An 18,868-nucleotide genomic window follows, 5' to 3' on the forward strand; every position below is an offset into this window, starting at 1 on the left:
CTGGCACAGCTACAAAGCTGATTTTGGGAACCTTAGCAGTTTATTTAGATTCCTTGCATGTTTTGGCTTGATGGTATCATGGGTGTTTTGAAACTTTTGAAGCCTTTTCAATTCCTAACAGGACCAGGCAGGCGGACATAGAAACGCACAGGCACTAGGAAGCCAGTGCCATCTTTACTTTGTTCGTCAGGCTTGTAAGTGTCTCTGGGGGAGGAGGAGGTGGGGGCCAGGCACAAAAAGGAGCAATAATAGCAACTGGTAGATGGGGACCATGTTCTTCACTTCACTGGGGGAGGATGGAGTAGCAAAGATGATGCTTTGTGTGCCTGCCTTAATGCAGTTTGCATTGGTGGAGAGAGTAGCTGTGAAATTTGGACCCTGTGTATAAATGCTGATTCCTGTGCTTTGGTGATCAGTTATGAGCATGAAAGCTAGTTCCTAGGGCTCAGCCTGCTTGTCACCTTCAGGAATTTTACTGCTTTCCTCTCTCACTGTGCTATGTGCTCTTTAGATTGGTACCCCAAAGAAACATGCTGCTTTAACACTGATTTCTTTTTTGTTTGGTTGGGGTGGCAGAACGGGGGAGGAAAATGTATGTGGAGGAATGCTGGGAGCATGTGGAAGCAGCAGTCTTGGGCAAAATGTTTTCAGTGTGCTACACCTGTGTGTTTGGTACTAGAAAATCACATAGAGCTGCTGCTTAAGCTGAGGAGAGGTAGCATCTTTGCATAACATCTTTTTCTTTATACCTTATGTTATAGAAGTGATCTTCTAAGGAATGACTGAGCAGAAAAAGCCCAAATTACTTTTTGATCCATTTTAAGAATTTGTATGTAGCTCCTAAAAATCATCCAGTGATTACTTGTTAATGCAGTGAGTCATATTAAATGCCTAAGACCAAGTTGATGCCTGTCATTTCTCTTACAGCACTGTGCTTCTCCATTCTCCCTTCTTCTCTCTATCCTTCTACCTTTCTGGACTTCATAGGATTTTCAGCAAAGCTCTAATGAGGTTGATACTCAAAGAGTTAATTAACTATCTTGCAGCCTTGAGGCCTGCTTGCCTTTCTTGGTGCATCAAAGCATGTAGGAGAAAAAACTGTGTCCAAGAAATGTGGCAGAATACGGCTTTTTCTTCTTTGCCTGGAAGGATGGTGGACAGTGTTTCATGCAGCCATTAGACTTGCTCCATTCCTTATGAGAGTATTTTGCAGTGTGCAAGAAGGATGAAACCTCTACACAACTTAAATTTTAATTAATTGAAATTAAAGTAGTCTAATGATTAGATGAAGGCTACTCCCTGAATCTTTAACTATTCTCCAGACTAAGAAGAATAAAGCTGATGAACTAATTCTGTACAAACTACTTTCTCTTCAGTTAAATGCCATAGGAATTTCCCAAATGGGAGCTAACAGACAAAACAAGTAATCCCTGTGCTCTGCACTGTCTATTTGAATTGGTAAGCAGAAATGAATACTCCTGTCTTTAAACACGTCATGCTTTTCTGATGGGCACTGCAGGCTGGATCTAAGAACCATCTATGTATGTAATGCCTGGAAAAACTGAAATAAGGACTCCTGCTCTGACCTCGAGGTCTCTGCATAGGTGGAGCTGCCTCTGATGTGCTGAAAGGACCCTTTTCTGTGTTTTTTCTTTTAGGTATTGTGAACATTGGAAATGCTGCTTTTGAGAGTGTCTTGGTAGCAGAACTGAATGATTGTAGAAAGCTTCCCAACAGAACAAGAAATTATGAATAAGCAACAACAAGTTTTCTCTGAACTGATATATTTATAATAAAGGCAAAGAACTTGTTTTAAGGCATGCAGAAAGGCTACTAAAATCAGAATCGATTTTCCTCTGGAAGTGATTAGAAACAGAATATGTTATTGTTGCAATTCATAGTAGTTAGGCTTGTCTTCTGTAGTAAAACCAGAACTGTATGGGGACACAGGAGGCCTGAGAAGAGAAGCAGTGTTGTTGCATTGAAAACCAAACTACTCCCCGCCTTAGCCCTTCCCCCCAAACTCCGTGTCTCTTCAGATTTTAGCAAGGACCCTGTGTCAATTAGCTCCAGCAACCACTGGATGTAGCTGTCGCTTCACAGAAATATGGCCAAGTAGACATTTTTCTGCCTCTTTCAAGATGACATGGCAGAGGTTACTTTTTTCATGTAATTTCTGGCACTGCTGGCTCTTTCTTTTCCTCCCTTCCTCCCTCTTTCATATCCACCCTAGGATATGTTTTGCTGTGATTCCTTTTCTTTATGGATGTGCTCTTGCTTATGAGAAATGGAGAGGGCATGAGAGTACCAAGAATACTCTAAGAACGCAATAGTTACCTGCACATACCTGCACTCACCTCTTGAGTAAAAATGGACATGGTCCAAACTCTCCATCTATAAAGTCCTAAAGTTATAGAAGAACAAGTTTATCAAATGCAGGCAGTGGCCAAAAGATCTGGAAATGAAAATATAGTTGGCCCTTTTTGTCTGACAAAACCACCAAGACAGGTTGGTTTATTTATCTGTATATAATCAAAAGCTCCTTCAGTTCTCCAGGGTTGAATATGAGTCCCATATTTCAGGGGTAATATGGAAGAGTAGTTAAGCTACAAACAGACTTTAGAAGGGCAAGTATTCATAGATGAAGGGGAATGGCCTTAAGCTGAAGGAGGGCAGGTTTAGATTAGATATTAGGTAGAAATTCTTCACTGTGAATTTGGTGAAGCACTGGCATAGGTTGCTCATAGAAGTGTTGTGGGTACCCCATTCCTGGAAGTGTTCAAGGTGGGGTTAGATGGGCTTGGAGCAAGCGGATCTATTGGAAGGTATCCCTACCCATGGCACACAGAGTTAAACTAGGTGATCTTTAAGGTCCCTTCTACCCCAAATCATTCTATAATTCTACACTTTTGTAGGAGAGGCAAGAAATCTAAACAGGCTGAATCATAAAGGAGAAAATCACTATGACACCAAGGAGACATACTTAAATAGAAGGTGAAAACGAATGATCTATAAAGGGAACAATATGAAATTTCCCATCTGTATTTAAAAATACCAAACCTGGGTATTTCTGAGCCACCTAAAGTTACTACACTGTTCCCTTGCCATTGTTGTTCACAAAACCATGAGTCAAGTTTCAAAAGTATTAGGCTGGAAGTGTTCAGACCTCTATACTTATGTGTACTAGTGGTTTACAAGTACTTCAAAGCTTTCCAATTATTTGGTAGGAAGCAAAAGTGATTTAAAAAACCCAAAACCCCAAGGCAAAAAACCCAACCACCATCCAGCCCTCTTACTCAAGAAATATGCAGGAGCACTGACTCACTGTTACAGAGGATACATCTGATATGTTTAGCTTGAATTTGGTCACATCACCTTGGAGCTTGTGCTGGTTTATGGGTTTGGTCAGAGTTGCTAGAATTTTTTGTTTACACCCACTGGTAGATGCTGTCAAGTAGGTTTGAACTCTCCAGCTTTTATAATTTGTTCTTATGCCCTTTGTTATAACTCTGGTTGAATTTGTAGGTAGTGACAAGTACTTGTCTTTGTGAAGGAAAACTTCTGAGGGCAGCACCATTTTTCTTACTGTCTTACTGCAGACATACTGGGGTCTCAATACTGAACTTGGAGAGGAGTGTTACAGCCCAGCATGGTTCACAACCTGCTTGCCTCCTGCCTGCTGCAGGATCAAGGCTCATCTGGACTTCCAGGTCAGCATATGTAGAATAAATTTCTTGCTCCTGTGCTGCTAGATTTTTCTACCTGTTAAGAGTTTACAAGGCTGCCCATGAAGACACTGAAGCTTTACTTAATTCTACCTAGCTCACTAGTATTACTACAGCAAGCTGTATCACTGAACCTTAGCAAATGGGGCTAGAAAGGACAATAAGTTATCTAGCCTGGTCTCTTTCCCCATAAACCTAACCCTCCTTGACAGATATGCAGCAAACCTGTTCTTAAAAACCTCCCATAACAGAAATTTGACACCCTTCCTCAGGCTCTCTTTGCCAAAGCAAAACTCTTCTTACTGCTAGAAAGGCTTTCCTAAGGACAAGCCTGGATCTCCCTTCCTGTAACTTAACCCATTGATTTCTTGCCTTATCCTCAGAGGAGACAGAAACGAATTTTCTTCTTTGTAGCAGGCTATGGCATATTACAGGGCAGCCATTGCCTCTCCCTGTGTCTACTGTGGCCTATGCATTCCAAGTTTTTTAATGTCTCCCCCATCCCCCTGGTCTTCTCCCCGGCACCCTAGACCAGGTTTTCTGGCTCTCTGATTGCTTTTGATGCCCTCCTGTGGGCTCTCTCAGGCTGGCATATTGTGGAATAACTTTTTTTTGTTTTCCTTTGTGCTGGAATGCCCATAGTTGTCTCTCAGCCAAGGCACATTTGACTTTTAGCAACTAAACCATAATTTTGGTTTAGAAGGCTTTAGGAAGACAATGCATAAATACTATCTTGCTACCACTGTGTAGTCACTGAATGGGGAAAATGGTGGAGGGTTGCCTGGCTGGTTTTAGACAAACAGGATTGCTTGGGTGTTTGTTTCCAGGGTAGACAATAGGAGAAGAGGGGAGATGTATGAGTAGTGTATTGTGCCCACATGTGAACTTAGGCCCTCCGGTGCTAAACATGCAAGAGGAATCTCCAAAGCAGTACAGTGTTTAAGCCCAAGTGCAAGTATAAAATTCCTGGCATCCTGGTGGCTGAACTCCTCATTCAGATTGCTTGCATTAGCAAGAGCAAACACCAAAAACATCCAAGAAACAAAACTAAAAGAGCTCCAGCACAGGGACTCTCTAAGCTTCTTCTTTCTCATTCAGGTTTATTTTCATATGACTGTTAGTGGGACTAAGAGAAGGATCTTGCCTTCCCCCCACCGCTTTCCCTCCCCTTTACCATGGTGCATTTTAAATCAAGCTGTCCTCTGTAGCTCTGCGGCAAATCTGCACATTTCTGGTTTTGCTCTTTCAGAGGATAATTTCTCCTGTTTAATGAGATCTGAAAATGAAGTCAGGCGTGAGTTGGAGAAAGGTCACAGCATGTGCTCAAAGGTATATTAACTACTGTTGGAGATGGCATCCATTGACTTCCATGAGGACAAAATTAAGCAGCAAACAGTAAATACTTCCATGAGCACTTTATTACAAGCAGGACCATTTACAATGAATAAGAATTTGAGAAGCTTCAAGGATGAAATGGGGATGCTCACAAATAAAAAGAAAAATCTTACTACTTAGGCTTAGAATGTGATTCCAGTCAAGGTTAATGGGGAAACAGTTAATGAGGGGTACAGAATCCAAAGGCTGCCTTGATGCCATATTGTGTCTTACACATGTAATTAATGCTACTGACTACTGCTAAATGGCTCTACCTGAGCACATTTTATCTAGCAGGAACTTTAAATCCCCCACACTGTATACAGGAGAACTCTCCTGATGCTTTACGACTCCCACTAATGCTGAACAGGCTAAATCAGAACCAATTTCTTCCACTCATTTCCAGGATGGTGATTTGCATCCATCACCACCATGATACATCCATCATTCAGGGCCCAGTGGTGTAATGGCAAGTTTGGCATCAGCTTTACAAGGGGCAGGATCAGTCCTTGAATGCATGTAGTGAGAGAAGAATCACATTTTTCCATTTAAGCGGTGTTTCCACAGCAGGAAATGCTGTGGAAAAAAAGAAAAGAGAGCTCCCTCTTGGTGAGATTTTTCTCTATTGTCATCTTTGTCTTGCAATTTTTAAATCCTTTTTTTTTTTTTTTTTTTGGAAAGTTGCTTTTCTAAAAGTTCCAGACAAATATTGCTGCTCTCAGTGGCCAGCACAATGAAAAAAGAAAAGCAAAGGAAGATAGAGGTGACCCACTAGGCATCCTTTGCCCAGGCAAAGCATAAAGGACACAAAACCCACACAGCCAGCCATAACCAGCTCCCTCCATTCACATCTGCTCCTGGAAGTTGAGCTGTGCTCAGTGCCCGGCATGGGAAGAGGAAGAGCGAGATGAGATTTTGAAGGAAAGAGAGGGACTGCATAGAGTTTACACTTACTGTCTGGTTCTGTTGTTTAAAAATATTTTGTTTTCTTTTCCTTGCAGAGGGGCTTTAAAGTAGGGCATTTGTAAACACTGTTCTTTCTACCCAGTGCTCATTGTATTGACAGGAATTGCTTCAGCTGAACAGTTTCATCAATGTGCTCAGGCCTGTTTGTAGGTGGCATCCGGAGGGCAGATTCCACTCTCATCTAAGACATAGGCCTATTCCATTTCTGTCTTTAAAGCATGTCCCAGGTGTACTTAGGCATTTGCTTTTCTTCCCAATCCCCTCTTTCCCCGCCTTTCTTCTTCTCTTGTTCTGAATAAAATGGTTTGAAAAACCCGGGCCAAATCCTCAATTTCTTTTGGGTGAGGACTAACAGATCTACAGGATTAACCTCCAGGTTCCATCTGTCCTCAGAGGAGCAGCAGTTCCTCCAGTGCCACATAACCACATAGCACTGAGGGCTGCAGAATTGCACCTATTTATCTTTCTGTAAGAGAGGATTTCATCAGCCTTTAATTGGACTCAAAACAGAATGGGGTCAAATTGGGTTGTGCTACTGAGTCTAAACAGCCTTACCAAGTAGAGGTAAATGTCTCATATACAGGTCACGATTTATATCCTTTTTCAATTCCTTGCGATTTGGGATTTATGGCCTTCCTGGAAATCTTGGGCTCTGAGTTAGAGGAACAAAAGAGATGCAAGGTTGGTGGATGATTCCAGCATGTGTACCTTCCCCTGCTTTTAAGTGGAATTTTTTTGTTTTAACTTAATATCATTGTGGTGGGCTGACATTGACTGGGTGCCTACCAAGCCTTCCTCATTCAGCAGGATGGGGAGGGGGAAAATAAGGTGGAAAGAAACCCTTGTGGATCAAAATAAAGGCAGTTTAGAAAAACAAAAGCAGAGGCCATGTGTGGAAGCAAAGAAAAACAGAAGATTTATTCTCTGCTTTCCATCAGCTGGTGATGTCCACCCACTTCCCAGGAAGGAATGGTTTCTCAGAAAGGCAAATGTCTTAGTAATGAATGCCCCCTCCCCTTCTTTTTCAGAGTGTCATATGGTATGGCATATCCCTTTGGTCAGTTTGGGTCAGCTGCCCAAGCTATGTCCCCTCTCATGGTCTTGTCCACTCCCAAACAACTGGTGATCGTGAGGAATGTTGGAGACACAGCCTTGATGCTGTGGAGGGCACTGCATCAGTAGCCAAAACTCTGATGTGTTACCAACACCTTTCTAGCTACCACTGCAAAACCCCACACTTTGAGGGCTGCTAATGGAAAAATTAACTCCAGCTCACCGGGCCCAATACTAATCATCCACTTCAGTGAGTGCCAATCTGCATCCCTACAAAACTGCAACAAGCCACTATCTTTCTATGTGCCATCCTGACAAGTTTGACGCCAGACAAGCTCCCCACTGGATTCTTTGGCTTATGGGATCTTCAGTACAATTTCTGCTCTCTGCAAAGCAGCAACACAATTGGAATCTGCTGCAAACACTGTAGATTTGTCCTCTGGGTGTGAGGGGGAAAACCCCATTTTCTTTGAGTGGCTTGTTCTTGTCCCCACTTTCTTTGAGTGGCCTGTTCTTGTCCAGCTCTCCAACAGTTTTGAAGATTGGAGTTCAGTTTATAAATTCCTCCTGCTGCATTCAGAAGAGGCTCTCAGAGTGACTGAATGAATCTAAATTATACTGACAGTGAACATTTTATCTTCTCTCCCTTTTCTTGTTTCTAAATGCTGAACTTTGAAAATCCTAGATTAAGTTTGTATTACCTCAGCTGCATCATTGTTTTCTGGGAGCATTCTTGCATTTCTCAGGAAACTGAGTGGCTTTTTGATTTGGAGAAATGGGAGAGAATTAGAAGTTCATTTAATTCCTTTTATAATGTGGTTTATTTTGGTTTGTTTGAGATTTTGTGAACATATGCTTTACTTATCTACTAGTTGTATGATACTGGTGGGAGAAGAGGCAGATATGATGATGATGCTGATGATGATGATGATGCTGATGAATAAATTTAGGTATGTTGTAAACATCACATGAAATGAAATTTGATTATGCTAATCCTCTTGCCCAGCTTTTGACCCTGTAAATTTTTAAATGGAAGAGACCTGGGTACTGCCTGTTGTAACCTAACCTTAGTAGCTTTCTCTAGTGCTTTTCCTGACAGATTTTAAAGCTTATCTGTTTTCAGTAGTATTTAGAGCTGTTTCAACTGTATGAACAAAAGTCCTCAAAGGATTTAATCAGTCAATGGGGCATAAGATTTGGTCCCCTCTATTCTAAACGCTGATAATAACAATCCTATTCTGGCTAAACTCACATAAGGTTAAGGTTAATGCAAAACTACATTAATAAATAAAAAGCAATACCACCCCACCCCCTCCCTCCTGTCCCCCAACTTGTTTGGCAAGTGCAGGAGAGTGCCTGGTTTGTGAGCAGGAATGCTTAGGAACATGTTTGTAGGCTAATGTGAAAACCTTTTTAATCCTGGTGATTTTAACTTGCTTAAATTCCTTTGAAGGTCCCCCTTCTTGATGGGGATTGAGGTCCTATTGCCATGATGCATTTTTATACTGCATTCCGCAGGAGTTAGCACTTGCCATGGAGACCTGCACTTTGTCTTTTAAGCAGATAAAAAGAGAGGTCAGTCAGATGTAATTCCCCAACTCCTCATATAAACAATTTAACCGCTGCAGCAACATACTTGTTTGGAATTACTCCCTCAGATTCAATTCCCTTTTCCTGCTCCACTTGTAAAAATGGTTAGTGTCCTCTATAAAGTGCTGCTCAGCCAGGTCCAAGGCTTGCTGTGGAGTTGTAGAATAAATGTTAATCTAATACAGGTTACTGGGTCAAATGCAATCACAGGCTTGTGGGAAAAGCTTAATACTGTTCTGCTTCTTCTAACACAGTAAACCTGGATATTATATGATAGGTTAAATACCACTGAACCATGGCAAGAATTTTCTTGAAAGTAGGATTTAGTACAAAGGAAACTACACTGGAAGAGTGACCTAGGATTGACTTTGTTCTCTGAGAGCATTCTAAGAAGCTGAGGTATGCTGTGAAAATTATCTCCCTGAAAACATTAGGTACAAAAGACCCTAGGTCAGCTACAGCAAGGATGATTCAGCTAATGAAAGGCTGCATGGGTTTTTACACTGCTGCCTTTTGTCCATAGGAAAGAGCATTTTGCTTTTTTTCCCCCGTGCAGTGACTGTGAAGCCAGCATGATGTGACTAGCTTCAACATCTGATATCTGAGATTGTGTAAATACACACTTAAAAATATATAACTTTAACACTCACATGTGAGTGCTGACAGTTGCTTATTTTCCACAGGCTGGCTTATGTTATCCCTTGCTGTCATGTACCTCTCTGTCCTGCAGTGATGTAGTTTGGCACAATATTTCACCTTCTTTAGTGCAGGTTTTGTTTGTACTCAGTATTGCTGAGGTCAGAGACTTAATGAAGTCATTAAGGGAAGGCTTGAGGACCCAATCCTGCACAGAGATTTGGCTCAGTGTGTGCTAATTTGCATCAGCCCGGGCCAGTCTCTTTGCACAGCGTATGCTGCCTTCCTCTCCTTGTTTATGTAGTTATTTATAGTCCTGGTATTTGATTACAGAATGAGAGAGAATGGGCACAAAGATGAGGGCTGTTGTGGACTTCATTTTATATTTGTTTTATACTTACTGCTTTAACCAACTGAAGTGATAAGTCCTGTTAGTGAGAGAGCTCTGGATGATACACAGGGAGGAAGGACACTTCAGAGTGCTGGAGCTGAGAGACCAGTTGAGTTCAGATATCCCTTCTATCAGTCTGAGCTGGAAACAGAGATGAGGCATTTGCACTGGGGTGAAAGGTGGCATATGAACATAAAACTTCCCGAGTTCCTAAAAACCAACCAAACCGTATTGCATCATAGCACCGAAGTGTCAAAATGCTGCCCCAGTAACGATAGAGCAGTGTCAAACCTCATTTTACACGTGGGTTGTGAAAGGCAGGGTCAAAACAGCCTGTGGCAGAGGCAGGAACACAGCCAAGTTTTTTGAGATTGGTTGGCTGGTTTTGTTTGGTTTTAGTTTTGTTGCGAAGTTTTATACTGAAGACAAACTTCCTGCACAAGATTCTGTATTGAGTGCTGTGTACAGCCAGCACTGCATACCTTAGCATGTCTCAAACATTGTTTTTCACATTTTAATTCAGAAATGCCACTTAGGTCTGTTCAGGCTTTGCACACAAGGTGCATTCAAGGTATGAAAAGAGTCTCAAAAAATTAGTGGGTTGTGGAGTCAAGAACTCACCTCTGCTTTGGAAAAAATACAACTGCAGTCATGCACAGGAAGTTCCTCATTGGGATATGCTGGCCCTGTTTGGCAGCCAGTCGGATGTTTCCAGCTATTGCCCCCCCCGCCCTCGATTTTCCAAAACCAGTACAGCTTGGACTGCATGACTTGAAATGCCATGACTGCATGGCCATCAACTTTTACTGCCATAATCTGAGCAAGAACTGAAGGATGGTTCCCATCTGTCAGAGACTGACAGGACTGAGCTCGCAGAGACCAGGAAAAGAAGAGACACTGCTCACACGGCTCTTCTGTGGGGAAATGGGGGGGAAAGATCTTGAGGAGGTTGAGATTCATGAGACCTCTGGAGCATTTCAGGCAGAGGGTTTGCTCTTTCATCAATTAGTGTCAGAGCTTTTGCACAAATGTGCCTTTAATTTTTTGTTTTAACACTGAGTAGAACAAGTGCAGATTCTATCTTATCTGGGGAAGCATAGCAGTCTGCTGAAACCTGTGCTGAACAAGAGAAAATGTTTTGTCTGTGCTATTTTCTTTGTATTAGCCATGAGACCCTGTTAACCTCTGGTCCCTGAGCTCTCTCCTTCATTTCATCTTCCATATCATCTTTTGCCAACATTTTGTTACATCAATCTGCTTCTGAATAGCCAGGCCCTCTGCTTTCTCTCTCCTCCTCCAGGGTTAGTTGTGGGGTAAGAAAAAACCTTTTTTCCTTTTCCTCCCTATTCCATTCTTCACTGCAGTGTATACTTTTCCGTCTTGTGTATTCTTCATCTGACCATGTTTCTGTCTTCCGTCTATTCCTCATATCCCTTACACAGGTTTCAACACCTTTCTCATTTCTGAGTCTCACTTGCCCTGACAAATCTGATGCATCTACCAGATGTCCCTCCTCTGTGCTCCCAAGACATGCGTGCCTCCATGCAGCTGGAGAGCTGAGAGGAGGAGAATGTCTGAAGTCACTGGTGAGTCTCTCCTTCCTCCCCACTCTCCTCTTCAGGGCCAACTTTATAACCTGATTTTATTCATTGGCCAGTCAATGAAGAAATATCAGCTGATTTAGAGGGTTCAGAGATGAAGTCCTGATCCTGCTGAAGGCTAAACTATTACTGAATTTCACATCTACTTTCTCACTTCTTTGTAGTGTGGGGTGCTGCCATGCGCTTTCAAATAAATGTGTTTGTGACTTGCTCATCTTAGGAAGAAAAGAGGTAGGAATGTCTCAAGAGTTACCAGATACTCTGTAAGACTTTTGTGTTGTGCTTTTTAAAAGTCCTATTTGCTTCCAAACCCTTCTTGCCCCCAGCTGCTTAGTAACCCAGACCTTGGTACACATTAAAGTATTGCAGTTTAAACTGGAAATGCTACGCGAAAAATAAGCATCTGGTTGTTTTTCTACCTCCCAAAAAAAACCAAAAAAATAAAATTAAAAAAAGTATGGCAGTTTTGATCCATCGTTTCTAGCTGGTGGATCAGTTCTGTCCAATCAGATTTTTTCATGTTTTACCACAGGACATGCTCATGGCACAGCAAGAGCTTTGTGTCTTGGTAAAGGCTCAGTGTCTTGCCAGAAGCAAAGTGTGTACAAGGGCTGTGTCCTTTGTCGAGTCCTGAAGATGATGTGTGAAAGGCAGAAAGAAGGCTTGGTGTTTCTTTTCCCTTTAAGGAATAATTAAAAAAACCTGTGACATTTTAGAAGGCGATTTGCTAAGCTCTGCATGTTCTGTGTACTTTCGTGTGTGAACAAATTAGATTATGAAAGGTAATGTATTAGTGATTTGACAGTAATGTGGAATTTTGGAAGCATTAATCACTAATGCATATTTCATAATTTCAGCTGAATGATCTCAGTTGAAATGCAAGAAAGGCAATTGAAAAATTCCTTGAGATTGCAGTGAAACCTGCAGATTACTTTGATTTACTGCAATATACTACAAGACAGTAGGAAATGTTCACAGCTGCTGTGTTTATAGTTACAGTAGAGGTGTGTGATGAAATGATAAATTCACATATGTATTTATCCTGTCAAATGCAAGCTTCATTCTTCATCTTCATGTTACATATGAAAAAAAACCCCAAAACCAAACTGCAGGTTACAACATAGTATTTTCATTTATTGTTTGTGTTAGCAAAATGTTTAGATACCTTAACTTAGATCAAGGCTTTCATATTTTCATGCAAGCGCTAACTTGCTGAAAGCCAGGGTGGCAGCTTTTTTCTTCAAAGTTTTACTCTCTCTCAATGCTGTAACAATCTTCCTGCATTGGCAGCTTGTGCAAATCTTCATGTCTTTCCTTCCTTGCCGGACTTGATGACCCAGGAGAGTTGACATTGGTGAGATTTAAATGGACATAGGTTTCAGAGCTAATGCACCACCAAAATGAATTTATACCTTTCTGGAGCTCCCAGTGGACTCCACACTTTTCCTGGTGGTCCATCCTGGCTGTCCATCCTGACTGCAAAGTCAGTCATGAGTGTTCTTAAGCTACATGTTTCTTTTTGCAATTGAGGGAACAAAGCCCTTTATTTTATTTGAAGCTAAAGCTAAGAATTTTTAGGTGTCACTTCTTAGCTACTGTGCAGAAAAACATCTGCTTACTTAGTCATGACCAGGCTATGGTGTTCACCTTTCTTTCAGCTGATGAAATCCACTGTGCATGGATTAAATATCTCTTAAAGCCAGTTCTATTGGTTACTGACTCCACTGTTATGCAGGAATTGATGCTTCCACAGTTGGATTTTTTTTCAAGTAATCTTCTTTCTGCTGAGTAATCCTGTTGACCCTGAGGACACTTTATTCCTCCCTCTTCTGCCTAATGTCTAATATATGAAGTGAAGTTTATTTGGGAGAGTAAAGGTGAAAGGATTGGGCTCTTTTCCAATGGCAGGAATATTGGTTGTGAAGTATTAAGATGATACCTGATTCCTCTTTCATCAGAAACCATGGAGTCCTGCTGTTTAATGCATATTAAGTAGTGGAGAATCATAAAAAAGAAATTTCTCAGTTGAAATTGCTTTATTTGGTGTAAGGAAAAGCAGGGCTAGTCCTCCTAAAGCCAGAATTCTCTTCAAATCAAGAAAATACTGCACATCATGTGAAAGCTACAGTGCTTGCCATGTGTCACTTCTTCCTCATTGAGAGCTCTCTTTTTGGCCTATATTTCCCAAGTCAATTACAAAAGCCAAATAAATTAATGGACAACTTCTGTTTGTAAAGAAATTTCAGCCGGAGGAGTATGGACTCTAATTTACAACAATGCTACAAAACTGGTAAGTTTTGTGTAAATCCTTTAAAAGGACTCAGTGGGCTCTTTACATCTGCCCAGAAGAGCTTTTCAAGCCTACCCATGAAATTATGATTGTCCCAGTGACTTCCATAAATATCTCTCTGTATCACCCATGCTTTTGACTAGTGCTGCTGAGTCTTCAAGAAGTGGCAGAATCTCTGATTCCCCTTTTTAAACTGTATGGTGCTTAAATGAAAAAGTATGTCTGTGTTTGAGCTAAAGTACAGGTACAAAGAGAGAGAGCAGAGATTTGTCTTTCAGACTAACATTTTCAACACCTTTCATACAATTCATTCATTATTATACTTGATTGGTTTTACGGAGCCCAAGGAAGCACCTGGTGCCTTTTGGAGCGTGTAGAAGGCATCTTCCTTGCCTCGAAGAGTTATTTTCCCACTGGGTGTATCCATACTGGGTAATGGAAAGCAGCTCACACTCCTGAGCTAGCAGGCCCCTCCAAGGCAGAAGCAGTGTTGCTGTGAAGGACTGTGGTGGTTATTTTGCTGAGATATATGGCCAAGTCCTGGCCAGGTGCCACACAAGTGTGGCCCCACTGCTTCTGAGCCACGAGTGAGGAGCTCCAGTAACTCTCCATGGGGTCGATGCCATCATTCACTTGGCAGCCATGTGGGCAGCTGGCCCTGTTCTTTCTTCCTAGGTGCAGATATCCTGACATCAGTGATGTTTCTGCACAAAGATTTCTTGGAACAGAAGACGCAGCCCCCTTCCTGCAGTGGAAACAAACCCTTCACTTGTTCATACTGCTGTTGAGACTTGTTTATTTTTGTCTTCATTTCAGCATTACTGTTTGTAGAAGGAAAAGCATACTTCTAGGAAAATGCTTAAAAATATCTAAAGTATATATAAATGTGAAGTATTTTTCATATTAGTAATCAGTTTTTAACAGAGAGCGATAATAGATTAATCATTGTGAAATGTTATTTTGATATGAAAATATAGAAAGTATTTTAGTTTTTGTGGCTTTTGTGAAGAATAACAGCTGTGTTGAGACAGGCATCATAAAGTTGCATTCTAAAAAAAAGAAACCATACACCAATTCTAACTCCCTCACCTAGCTGGAATAGCAGCATCCTGTCTTTTCCCACATACATGTTGTGTTTACCTGTTACTCCTGTGCTGTTTTCCTGCTGCATTGAATCCAGAATCAGATTGAAGTCTTGTCTCCTGATACCCATATCCCATGGAGTTTAAGTATCTCAGAGATCACTATAACATGGCCCTAAGTGTAAGATACAGCAAAATTCCTCAAACAGTATTATACAGCTTGTGAATACTATCAGAAACACTTGCCAACATTGAAAATAGGATCAAGGTTATTTGTCAAGGCAGTTTATGCAGTTTACATACGTAAAATTAAAAGAACAATCAGGTTTTCAAACAGCTGTAATGTAAAAAAAAATTGAAAAAAATGTGAAGGCAATATAAAATTTAATGAAAAGTTGGCATTGTAAACAAGTAAAAGCAGCATTAGAAATTAAAACTGATGTAAACCTTAGTTCTGCTGCAGAAAAAAAATTATATTGAAAACCTGGAAATGAATTTGCCAAAAGCATGTGTATAAATAGAAAATGCCTGTGACAATTTTCTTTATTATGCAGCCTAATGAGGGTAAGGAAAGGGTGAGTAATGATAACAAAACCATCATGTAGCATTATTCAAATCTTATAGTGTTATTGGATTTAATGATGAAAGGTGTTAGAAAGATGAAAGCATTTTCACCAGTATCTTAGCAGCTTTTCTGCACCAGAAAATGTGGTGTGGATGTGGGATTCAGCCCTTCCCATTTGGCTTTTGTCTGGAAGTGTCAGGTCAGGACATGAAAGACTATGTGATAAGATTTTGGGAGCCATGGAAAGATCTTCAGAGCAAATGAAATTACATCTTACTTGTATATGGACAGGTTGTGGCTAAGCTCTTAAGTACAACTTCATTCAGTTGAGATTCAATTCAACCCAAAGTAAAGACCTCAACTTCTTAACCTCTCATTTCCCCCTTTTATTTAAGGAGATGCTCCATAGCCTGCATCCAGCTCTCCTTGCTGCTAAACTCTGAGCAGCCGGCGAAAGATTTCCTGAAAACTGGCGGGAGCAAGACACTACCTAAAAATGTTTCTTCTTTTCATGAGAAGCCTCCAAAGTGTGGTTCTACCAAAGGATTTTCATGTGTAACCCAATGCATCTGCCTCCTATCTGCTTCTGTAAATGGTGAAGAGATATTGGCAGCCCCTGTGAGAGAAACCTAATACTCCAACAGTTCCCAAGTGCATAGGTACAGCAGCAAAATCTGGATTTTTATATCCAGGCTGTAGTTAGAGGGCACAATCGTCAATGTTTTGCTATTCTTCATTTCTTTGTAGTTTGTTGAAAAGACATTTGATACTTTGGCATTTGATACTTTGTGCCCAAATCACTTCTTGGTATACCTGAAATATGCTCAGAACTGTAGATGATCAGCTGGAGTGAGCCTGCATGTGCCTCCAGCTTCATCAGATTTGTACTGAATTGCAACAAAGAATTCTACATGGTGTTCTCAGGATGCCACCTCATGTAGACAGTTCAAAGAGCACAAACAGTAATGTGTCAAAGAGTGAAGCACAAGGTTTGACTATATTTACGGTTAAGAGAAGAATAGAAGAATTTTTTTAGTCAAACATGTAAAAGGTGCTGTCATGGTTTTGGTGGGAGGGTGAAGACACTGTGTGATGTGCTGTGACACTGTTCTGGGTCTTTTGGGTTCTGCCTATTTTTTTCATCATATGCCTTTTCATCAAGCAATGTAAATGTTTTTATTTATTCCTCAGAAAAACAACTCAGTGGCTTGTTCATTGATTTGTAGTGTGTCAGGCAGAATGCAAGGTCCAGACTACATCAAGGGAGAATTTAGGAGTTTACGCACACCTACTCATAAGAAAACTTCTCAGATTTTTTGGTTTTGTTTTCCAAAAGAGAATTCATTGATTTAGGAGAAAACAGCATGGTAAGGTCCACAAATTGGGTGTGTAAAATAGACAAATTTAGGCTAAAGAAGAGAATAAACATAAATCATCAGTGGAAGTATTTCCCAAGAGATGTGATAGATTGAATATTTAAATGAAAACTTTCTGAATTGTAGAAATCCCTGAGGTGGATTCTTTGCTCTAGATTAGAGAGAAGGTCAAATGATTATCTAGGAGATAAATGGTCCTGCCTGGCTTGAAAATTCATGTATTTATTAAATGTAAACAAAATACAAACAGATTTACATCCTCGTTTACTCTAGTACTTAAGGGGAGAAAAAGCAAGCCAACACCACGATACATATATTCTCTCTTGACACAGGAAAGAGCAGGGTTGTCCTTGCCTCTCAGACAGCAGGATTTTGTGAGTATGTGCAAACACCTGGCTGAAGGAGGAGCCTTTACTAGATGTCTGATTAATAAAAAAAGATTATTGCTGAATGGTTTTTAGGGCATCTGATTTAGAGATGGAATGATCTCTGTTACTTTAACTATGGCTTATTGGCAATTTAAAATTTTTTTTTAAATGTTAAAAATATGTGTTTTATATAGATACGTCTCTGTCTGTCTGTCTCTCAAAAACAAATTTGTGATAATTTTGGCTACTTCAAACTGTAGGTTGTTTAATAGGTGGTCCTTAAATGAGATTGGTTATGTGATATGTAATGAAATTCTGAGATGCACCTGAATTTACTAGCCACATTTAAAAATGTGGGCACCACCTTTAAGGAAAATCATAGCATCAAGCAAATGCTTTTATGTCATCCTTATGGGGATAACATCCCAGGAATCCAGTCTGTGGTCTGTTTGATGTAGGGAGAGTACAGGGTCTGCTGAGGCTGCTGGAAACCCATAAATAGCATTGGGATCTGAAACATATTTCCAGGCAAAACTTGTTCTGCCTTCCAGTAAGCAGTAATTTTCAATGACCAGATTTGTGTTAGAGCACTGTGTATGAGATCCAGGTGTGGACAAATTCAATGTTAAATGGTCATCTTGCTGTGGCTTGGTTTGAAATGAAGAGCAGTGCATCAGCTCATCCAAATAAGGTACCTTAGAAAATGAAAAAACACTGCTGAGAGAAGCTTTTAAGGCAAGTTCTTTAACTCTCCAGCACTTAATTTTACGAAAGTGTTGTGTAGCTGTGAGCCATTCAGTTTTTGATTTGATTTCATTCAGATTTTGATTCAAAGTGGATGCTGATTTTTGTTGCCTAATTTGCTGCATTAAGATATCCATGTTGTATTCAGTCTTACGTTCATACCACCTCAGAGAGGGCTGCTGCATTTAAAATAATGTATGAGGACAGAAATGAGCTCATTCCTAAATGACAACATAATATGATAAGGTGATACTTTTTAAAATAATAAATTCTCTTTTTCCTTAGAGAGGAAAGGAATGGAGATGATGTTTGCCTTCTTTCTTCTTGTCTCCTGAAAATACCATTAAGTTATGACAGGATATATTATGGCTTCTCTTTTAATTTGGAGAAATAATTTTTTTAATGTGCATTAATTATCATTCTTGCCTATGAACTGGGTACTTGAGGGCCTGATCTGACATCCACTGCTCTAAATGAAAAGCCTTCTCCAACTGTAAATACTGGATTGCTGTTTGCCTGGTTTTGACAAGATTTTCCCGTCAATAGAGTGAATTCAGAGGTTGTTTCACAGTCATGCTCAGCATAATAAGTTTCTTCTTTTTTGCTCTAAATGTGTCAGTTTTGAGTATCTCCCTTTCAAAAGGAAGTCTGAGATTTTAATTTATTCACAGAACAAATGTTCTTCTCTTAGATCTTCACTTTTCATAAGTCTATAATAGAAATAGTAACAAAACCACCTGAAGCATCCATTCATATGCCTAGAAACAGTTTATGGGGACACTGAAAGACACTGATGTTATCTTTTTAATATTGTAAGGAATAATCCTATTAAAGAAGAAACAAGGAAAACTGTTATGCCCACAAGGCAGAATTATCCAAAGTTGATTGGAGAAGCTCAGGTTACTCTACAAAGCCCAAGCTGTGTGCTGGCCTATCTTTCCATCAGGGCTTGGTGAATGAACAATCATTTGTGGATTCTGCTCATCTCTCTTTGCGAACTTTGTTCAGTGGAATTAGATACAACTTTGACAAATTAGAAGTGCCCCTTAGCCCCGCTGTCCCTTCCACAGCACAGTCTGCCAATTGTGCCTGGTTTTCTGAAGCTGG

This window comes from Corvus cornix, chromosome 3 (genome assembly GCF_000738735.6).
Source record: "Corvus cornix cornix isolate S_Up_H32 chromosome 3, ASM73873v5, whole genome shotgun sequence".
Lineage (NCBI taxonomy): Eukaryota > Metazoa > Chordata > Aves > Passeriformes > Corvidae > Corvus > Corvus cornix.